Source organism: Pinus tabuliformis, chromosome 9 (genome assembly GCF_031772625.1).
Source record: "Pinus tabuliformis cultivar Carrire ecotype Pingquan chromosome 9, CPIR1, whole genome shotgun sequence".
Classification (NCBI taxonomy): domain Eukaryota; kingdom Viridiplantae; phylum Streptophyta; class Pinopsida; order Pinales; family Pinaceae; genus Pinus; species Pinus tabuliformis.
Window position 1 is genome coordinate 1,873,792,912 of NC_142307.1, and position 8,234 is coordinate 1,873,801,145.

At 33.9% G+C, this 8,234-nt stretch overlaps 1 pseudogene; it reads right to left on the minus strand.

The window, feature by feature from the left end:
* Positions 1 to 781: 781 nt before the first annotated feature.
* LOC149156354 (pinosylvin synthase pseudogene) lies at positions 782 to 7,169 on the minus strand (annotated as a pseudogene).
* Positions 7,170 to 8,234: the final 1,065 nt, after the last annotated feature.

Consider the following 8,234-nt stretch of genomic DNA (forward strand, 5'->3'; position numbering starts at 1 on the left):
TCTTGGAATTTGAAACGGTGACTTATAATTCTTAAGATAGAAACTGTGACCTATAATTAACATAGGTGTTGCATGTGAAATCACTTCGGAAAGTTGGGATTATCAATATGATTATTGCTTGTTAATGGCTGCAAGACCTTTTTGTTAATTTACATAAAATATCATTTTGATACATAATTTATAAGATTGATATTCATAAGAACTATTTTCATAAAGAATTTTTAGGAAAGGGAGTTAAAGGTACTACTGACATAAGTAACATTTAATTATAACATAGGTGTTGCATGTGAAATCACTTCTAAAAGTTGGGATTATCTATAGATTTATTTGTTAATTTACATAAAATATCATTTCTATACATAATTTATAAGATTGATATTCATAAAGTTTTTTTTTGCTTTTTTTGTTTTTGTTTTTTGTTTTTTCTCTCTCTAAAAGGGAATCAGAAGTACCACTGACATAAATAACATTTAATTGTAACATAAGTTATATTGGGAAAGTAATTTTGAAATGATATATATTTTATGTGTTATAGAGTAGGTTGATCTATTAATTTGAAATATATATTAAAAATAAAATTAAAAAACACATTTTGTTAACCATTAATATATAATTTATTTCTTAAATAAATAAGATGCCATTAATATTAATATATTTTTAAAAATAATTACATGTCCTGCCAATGTGCTTAGTCTTAGTCTTTGAAATGAACCACAAGCGAAAACGGTATGACGTACTTCAAGAGACTGTAAATCAGAGGTCCCAATCAAGCTAAGAGATGTTACGTATCGAACCGAGGGAGGGAAGAGCAGTGACGCATCGAACACAGTGGACGTATGAGGGATCGCCACTTAAGATCCCTGGAGATGACCAACACTCGAGCTCCTCGATTGTTTTCGGCAAGGTCTTTTGCCATTCGAAGAATGGTGCCTCGGACGAAGCATCCATGTTGGAAGATGCCCACTCTCTTCACACTCGGGTGCAACCCCAGCAACTTGGCTACCTCAAAGTCTGCTTCGAGTAGATCTGGAGTTGTTGTGCTATAAAATATGAGATGAGTGATTCGAATCTTGGACTGCCCCCACTCTTGGATGGCTTTTTCAGCTGCCTCTTTTGCTAGCCGGGGCACCTCCATAGCCAACATTTCCTACCGTGCGTCCAATGATGGCACCTGCATGAACGCGCACACATCGGGATTCTTCTTCAGAATCTCCTCCGTAAGGTACATGTATCTCTATTTTATTGCCGACCTTTCACCTGCATGGAGCCATATGTATGATGATTAAAAAAACTAACATCATTTTTGTATCCAAAATCTAGGATGATTCATATTCATCACATGAACTTGTTTTTCCCACACAATTCTCTAGTTTGTTAATATATATACCAAAGAGAAAGAGAAAGAGAAACTGAAGCTTACATATTTGCTTGAAATTATCCTTGAGCTCTGTGTTATGCTCGTTACCGGTGGATTGGCAGTGCTGATAGCAAGGATCGAAGCAAAGCCATCTGCCCTCTGCAACTTCCTGAAACCTTCAAAATCAACGCCCCCCATCTCTGCTATGCTATGAGGAGGTTAATCCTAGTACCAAACCCTATACAACAAATCTCAATATTTACTTTACTTTACTTTGTTGGTTTGGTCAAATAGATATAAGAATTTATAAATCTATGGCTATATAATGGATCAATTAGTCCAATACCATGGCTTCTATAGTCTAATACCATAATCTAATATGATGAATTATACTTGCTTTGTTTGAATATCTTGCGTCAACACCAACCAACCATAGAACTGCTGTATCTTATTGTGGATGAATGGGTTTTGAATATTCATACATACTCCAGGAGAGGAGAGGACCATGATTATCCATCAAGTCGGTCCAAATCAAGTAAAAAAACTTTGAAGCCGCCAATATATATGAGTAAGCCGTCAATGAGGAAAAGGAAAATAATTACTTTAATTTTTTGAAATGAAAATAATTTGGGCAACAGCTAAATCTTACTCCTTTATGGAGCACTAATAAGTTATTTTAAGTGGCGTTGTTTTTCTTGAATAATGCTGATGACTTGATATAAATTCACTTATAGTAGCTAATAATAATTGTCCTCGCTATTGATTTGACAATTAAATTATGATAAAAAATAAAAAAAAATTATACAACAAAACCATTATCTTATTATCTACTTTAATTAATCTATTTTTATTGCTTGTAAATTATTTTTGCATTTCTTAAATTTAATTATTTTTTAGAATAAATTAAATAAAATCAATAATACATTTACATTTATAAAATTAATGATATTTGACAATAAAATTATATAAGTAAATCTACTTATTTCTTTTAACATTTTATTAATGGTTTTCAAGCATGGGAGGGAGAACATGAAACAAGTGAAAAGACCTTTAAGATATTCATTATATCCCTATCAAGTTCCTTTCTCTATTTAGTTTGTTTATCCATGACGTTCCTTTTGGGGATTGGTTTGTTGAGTATTGGAATGATTGTCGCTACATTTCGAAATTATTGATGTTAAAATAGTTTAAATGATGTTTAGATGTGAAAAATTACAATGAGATTCAATTATTAATTGAGCCAGATTTTTATAAAACATGGGTGTTACTGCTTGAAAGTGGAGATATGCACCATGAAATATATTTATTTTGAATAACAAACGAATCTTAAATTTCACAACATTATTATAATATTATTGAGCAAATTTTATATTTTAATTTATTAATAAGTAAAAATGAATATGTTTATGATAAAGCCTATTTATTAATATTATGATTATAAATATGTTTTATATACTCAAAATATTAATAAAAATGAGGTATTTCTATTAGATATATTTTCTAAGTTTATAAAAATATTCTAAATATAATGTTTTATGATATTTATATTTTGGAATCACTTTCTATTGGTATCTTTTATTTTAAAATAGATACACTAAATAAAGGTATTTTAAATATTATATGTTATGGTTTTTATATTTTCTAATAAATCGGTACATATTTTTGAAATGGTTAAAATTATATATTTAATTATAATAATAGAATTTAAGAATTTAATAAAAACTTATTAATTTACATAAATGTTATATGGTAAGTAGATCTATTAATTTCCGCAACCCCAAATTTCAGAACTTCAGAATGTCGAAGAGTCAGAATTTTGGGACCTCGGAGGGTCAAAATATTGGGATGTCTAAAGGCTGAAATATCAGAGGTTCATTTAAAAGAAAATTGAGATAGCATGGAACTAGGAAGCAAGACGAATTTCAAAACTTCAGAACTTGAGAACCTCATAACTTCTTATCTCGGGATGTCGAAAGGCCAATTTTGTAACTTATTATTAATGAATCCTTTTTAAAAGATACGAGGGTTGCGGTGAGCACGCATTTACAAAGGAATTTGTTGGAAAAACCAAAGTATTATGACACCCTTTCTCTATCCCCGTACATGACACATGGTAGCAGTTGACCGACCCTCAGGAGCTTAAAATGGAAAATAAAATCAACATGAAATTGTTGTATGCAGGACACATGGCAGTCAATTTTAGCATTATTGAGTGGCCTAATGGGGAAAATACAGGTGACATGTGTCACTACTAAGGAGATGCCACGTGGGGTTGATGACACAAGTGTGATGTCACCCTGGAAGTATATTTCGGAGGTTAGAGATTTTGTAACTCGTCTCTAATTGAAATTTGAGAAAGCTCTGGTACAGGGAGCATCTGATGTTGTTATAACTTGGTTGTGGAACCCAAAGAACCAAGAGCATAGAGAAAGAACACAAGGAGATATGCCCCAAGAAATATCTTCAAGGGCTTAGCACCTACGTGCTATGGAGACACCACGTGGGTATTTCGAAGGTCAGATATTTTGTAACTCCTCCCTAATTGAAATTTGAGAAAGGTATGATACAAGGAGCTTTTGATGTTGTTGGAACTTGGTCGTGGAGCCCAAAGAACCAAGGGCATAGAGAAAAAACACAAGGAGATAGGCCCCCAACAGGATCCTGAAGGGCTTAGTACCTAGGTACTATTTCACCGGTTAGAGCACCCGGTCCTATGGTGGAAAAACTATAAGAGGCGAAGAAAAAGGGGCTAAAGGCTAGGCTTGGAATTTCATGATCTCGTAATATTCTGGAAGCTAAGAGTAAATGAGTTGGAAGCTAAGATTAAATGCTCACAAAAGAGTTGGTTGCTGGAATAAATATCCACAGTCAAGATCGTTGAGTCATGGGTGTCGAGGACCACGATTGCACAAATGATTTAATGAAGTCAATGGTGACTTTTTTAGGTAGGAGACAAAGACAAAGAGGACCATGATTTGGAGGAGCAACAATTGACTCCATAAAAACCATGCTTGAGATTTCTTGCACACTACAAGGAATCAATTGAAAATATGGCTGGGTGCAGAAGAGCTTATTGATGAGACAACATTTCATGAGCATTGTATTCCAAATTAGCCATCGTCATAGTAGGAATAAGCAAGGCTAGTGTAGCTAAGTAAATGTGCATAGTAAGGTTGGTGTCACATGAGTAATGACAACTGTAGAGATCATTGATTCAAGGCCGCAAGGACCATGATTGCGTAGGATAATTTAAAGGATTTTGTCATGAGCTGAGACAAGCCATCCCTGATCTTGCTTCTGTGCTATGAGAAATTGAATGAAGATCAGAGCCTCAGGTATAGGATCTTTTTTCATAGAAATAACAAGAGCCTTATTGGAGTGTGCAGGATTGACTGAGGATTTATGTCTCAGCGTGGGAACACTCACGTGCCCAACCTCATGTTTCAAGCAGAAACAATGGGTGAGAGAAAGAAGCCCATTCTTAGTGGTTAATGAAGCTGCAATGCTTATGAATTAGATGAAACAACAGGATGGAGAAGTTATGCAAAGGTACACTCAAGCAGAGTGATTCTAGGAGAAATGATGGTTGATAGAGACAATATTGATCACAACGTAGGAGAGGAACAAAACCTGTGATTGGAGAAGATAAAATTAGGAGAAGCAACATTATGGCTAGTGATATGTGTGGAGAGCTCTAAGCGTGAGTGAATACGTAAGGAGAGGAAAATTATGCATTTGCAATAGAAAGAGGTTGTGTGTGCCCATGTCGCAGAGAGAACGGGCTAAGAGATCATGTGATGTTGCATAAGAGGCCGAGAGAGAGTGTTGTGTGAGGGAAAGAGGGCCTATGGAATAGAAGATGGACAAGATCAGAGTATATGATATTGAGTGTGAGCTGTTTGGATAACTCTAAGTGTGAGAGCACTACTAAGATGAGTCCATGTGTGCATAAGCAGAATGAGAAGGTCAAGAGAAGAGATCTTGGGTGAGTATGTTGCTGCAGATTTGTGTGTTAGTGTAGACTGTAGAGAAGAACAATGGGTTGCTACAGATTTTGTAGAGGACAAAGTGCTTCATGGGCCAAAAGGTTGCTTAGGAAAACATAGTTGAAAAAAGGTAGAGAGGCTGCTAATTACAGTGTGCATAAAGTTTTCGTTTGAGTGTGGCTTGGAGCCTGCATACAAGAAGTTGGTGCTTCCATATCCAGTGGGTGTTTGAGAAGGCTTCGGGGTTGGTGCATCCTGCGAGTTGGTGCTTTCATAAATCCAAGGAGATGCAAGTTGGTTGTTGCAACAAATCCATGAATTTGGTTATTTAGAGGGTTGTTCTAGTAGGATGATTAGGTGTGTGAAAAAGGATGGAGTTGGTTCTTCCTAGTAGTGGGTACTAGCAAACAATCAAAGGGAGTTGGCACTTCCTGTGAGTGATGGCTCACTAATAGATTGATGTAATAGAGTAGGTGCTCTCATTTTTACTCCAATAAATACAACAATCTTTGGTGGTTTTTTCCCGGAAGGGTTTCCACGTTAAACATTTGTGTCTCATTTGTTTGCTTCTCGTGATGTGCATGCGTGTATTCATTGACATAGTTGTTGTTATGGTTTGTTAATAGTTTATCTCTTATAATGGATGCCAAGTTTCAATGAGTAAAGATAAATTGGCATAAAATTTTAAATTAGTCTTAATATTGATTCACCCCCTAGTATTAACATTGTTTCTAACAATTGGTATTAGAGCCAACTTCCTTCATGCATAACTTAATCACTAGAAGGTATACCAAATGGAAGAAATCGCTAATCAAGTTTGGCTAACATCAGAAGTAGTTCCATTTTTAAATGGATCAGACGATGAGTCTTGGAAGATTAGAATGAAGCTTATTTAAAGGTAATCAATGAATACATTTAGTTGTCTATGATATATGGAGAGAGGAATTAGTTAAATACATAAGCCAAGGAAATCATCATGAAAGGGTCTTCTAAGCCAAATGTTGATAAAGTGAGGCATTGTGAGTCAGGAAGGAAAATACTAGACAAATTGCAATGTCTATATGGAGGAGAAATTTATGCAGCAACTGAGGAGGTCGGTGAACCCTTTTGCTCAAGCAATGAACTTGAATCTATGAAGGCTACTGATAATGAGAAAAGAACAAAGAAAAAGGCAAAGGCATCTCAAAGGAAAGATGCTCAAATTATTGAAAATCCTTCTTCTAATAAGGAAGTTTCTTCCCATCACTCTTGAGTTGATGAGGATGAATAATTAGATGAATGGCCATGTTACTCAGGAGGTAACCATTATGTAGATGTTCATGTGAATAACTTGAATATAGAGATAGTCATGCATCTAGTAGTAGTAATGAAGATAGACCCACTTTAGTAGCAATAGAATATGAGGGATCCTCTAAAGAAGAAGAGAGTATATCTTGTGGAGAGAATTTGGGTATCACTAGAGGTGATGAAGATGTAATACTCCTAAGGCCTATGGAATATTCCTTGGAGACAAGATGGGTTTAGATCTTTGTGGTGGCTCAGCTAGCACCTCTAGTTTTTGTAACAAGAATAAAATAAAATTTCTTCACATGATTGATTCATGAATCACACACTGTGCTTGAATGAAGAAGAAACTGAAACTTACATATTCGCTTGAACTTATCCTTGAGCTCTGTGTTATGCTCATTACCAGTGAATCGAAAGTAGTAATCTGGATATGTGCTTTGATCCACTACATTGGGTGGATTGGCAGTGCCGATAGCAAGAATTGAAGCGAAGCCATCTTCCCTCTTCCACTTCCTGAAAGATTCCAAATCAACGCCCATATTTTCTATGCTATGAGGGAAATATTCCACTCCCATCTCTTCTATTCTATGCTATGCTATGAGGAGGTTAAGCGTAGTACCAAACCCTCAACAACAAATCTCAATATTTGCTTTGTTGGTGGAATAGCTATAAGAATCTCTAAATCTATAGCTATTTTATACACTTTGATATGAAATAAATATGACTATAACTCATTATTATGTTGTTATAATATAATGCATCAATATAATACAATAGACCATTATTAGTCTAGTACCATGGATTCTATAGTTTAATACCATGGTTTATTAATATCATAGTCTAATATGATGGCTTATCGTAACAATGCTTTGTTTGAATATCTTGGGTCAACACCAACCATACCATTTAAAATGGATCTCTCTCATGTTTTCTCTTCTTTTCACTTGAGACACTTCACTTATTCCTTTATCTTATAAATTATTTCACAATAGAATTGTTATAAATCAAAATGTTCAATTTCAAGAGGATATAAATTACTTTTATTTTTTGAAACAAAAATCATTTTTGCAAGAGCTAAATCCTACCCCTTTATGGAGTACTAATAAGTTATCCTAAGTGGCATTGTTTTACTTGAATAATAGTCATTCCTTGATATGAATTTACTTATAGTAGCCAATAATAATTGTCTTGGCTATTGATTTGACAAGTAAATTATGATAAAACTTTTCATTGTTTTAAGAAATACAATAAAACAATTATCTTATTATCTATTTTAATTAATTTATCTTTATTGTTTTTAAATTATTTTAGCATTTCTTAAATTTAATTATTTTTTAAATCAATTAAATAAAATAGATCATACAGTTAAATCTATAAAATTAATGATATATGACAATAAAATTATATAATTAAATCTACTTATTTCTTTTAACATTCTATTAATGGTTTTCAGGCATGGGTGGGAGAACATGAAACATGTGAAAAAGCCTTTAGGATATTCATTATACCTTTATGAAGTTCTTTTCTTTTCTGTATTTAGTTTGTTTATCCATGAAGTTCATTTTGGGCATTGGTCTCTTGAGTATTGGAATGGTTGAACCTCC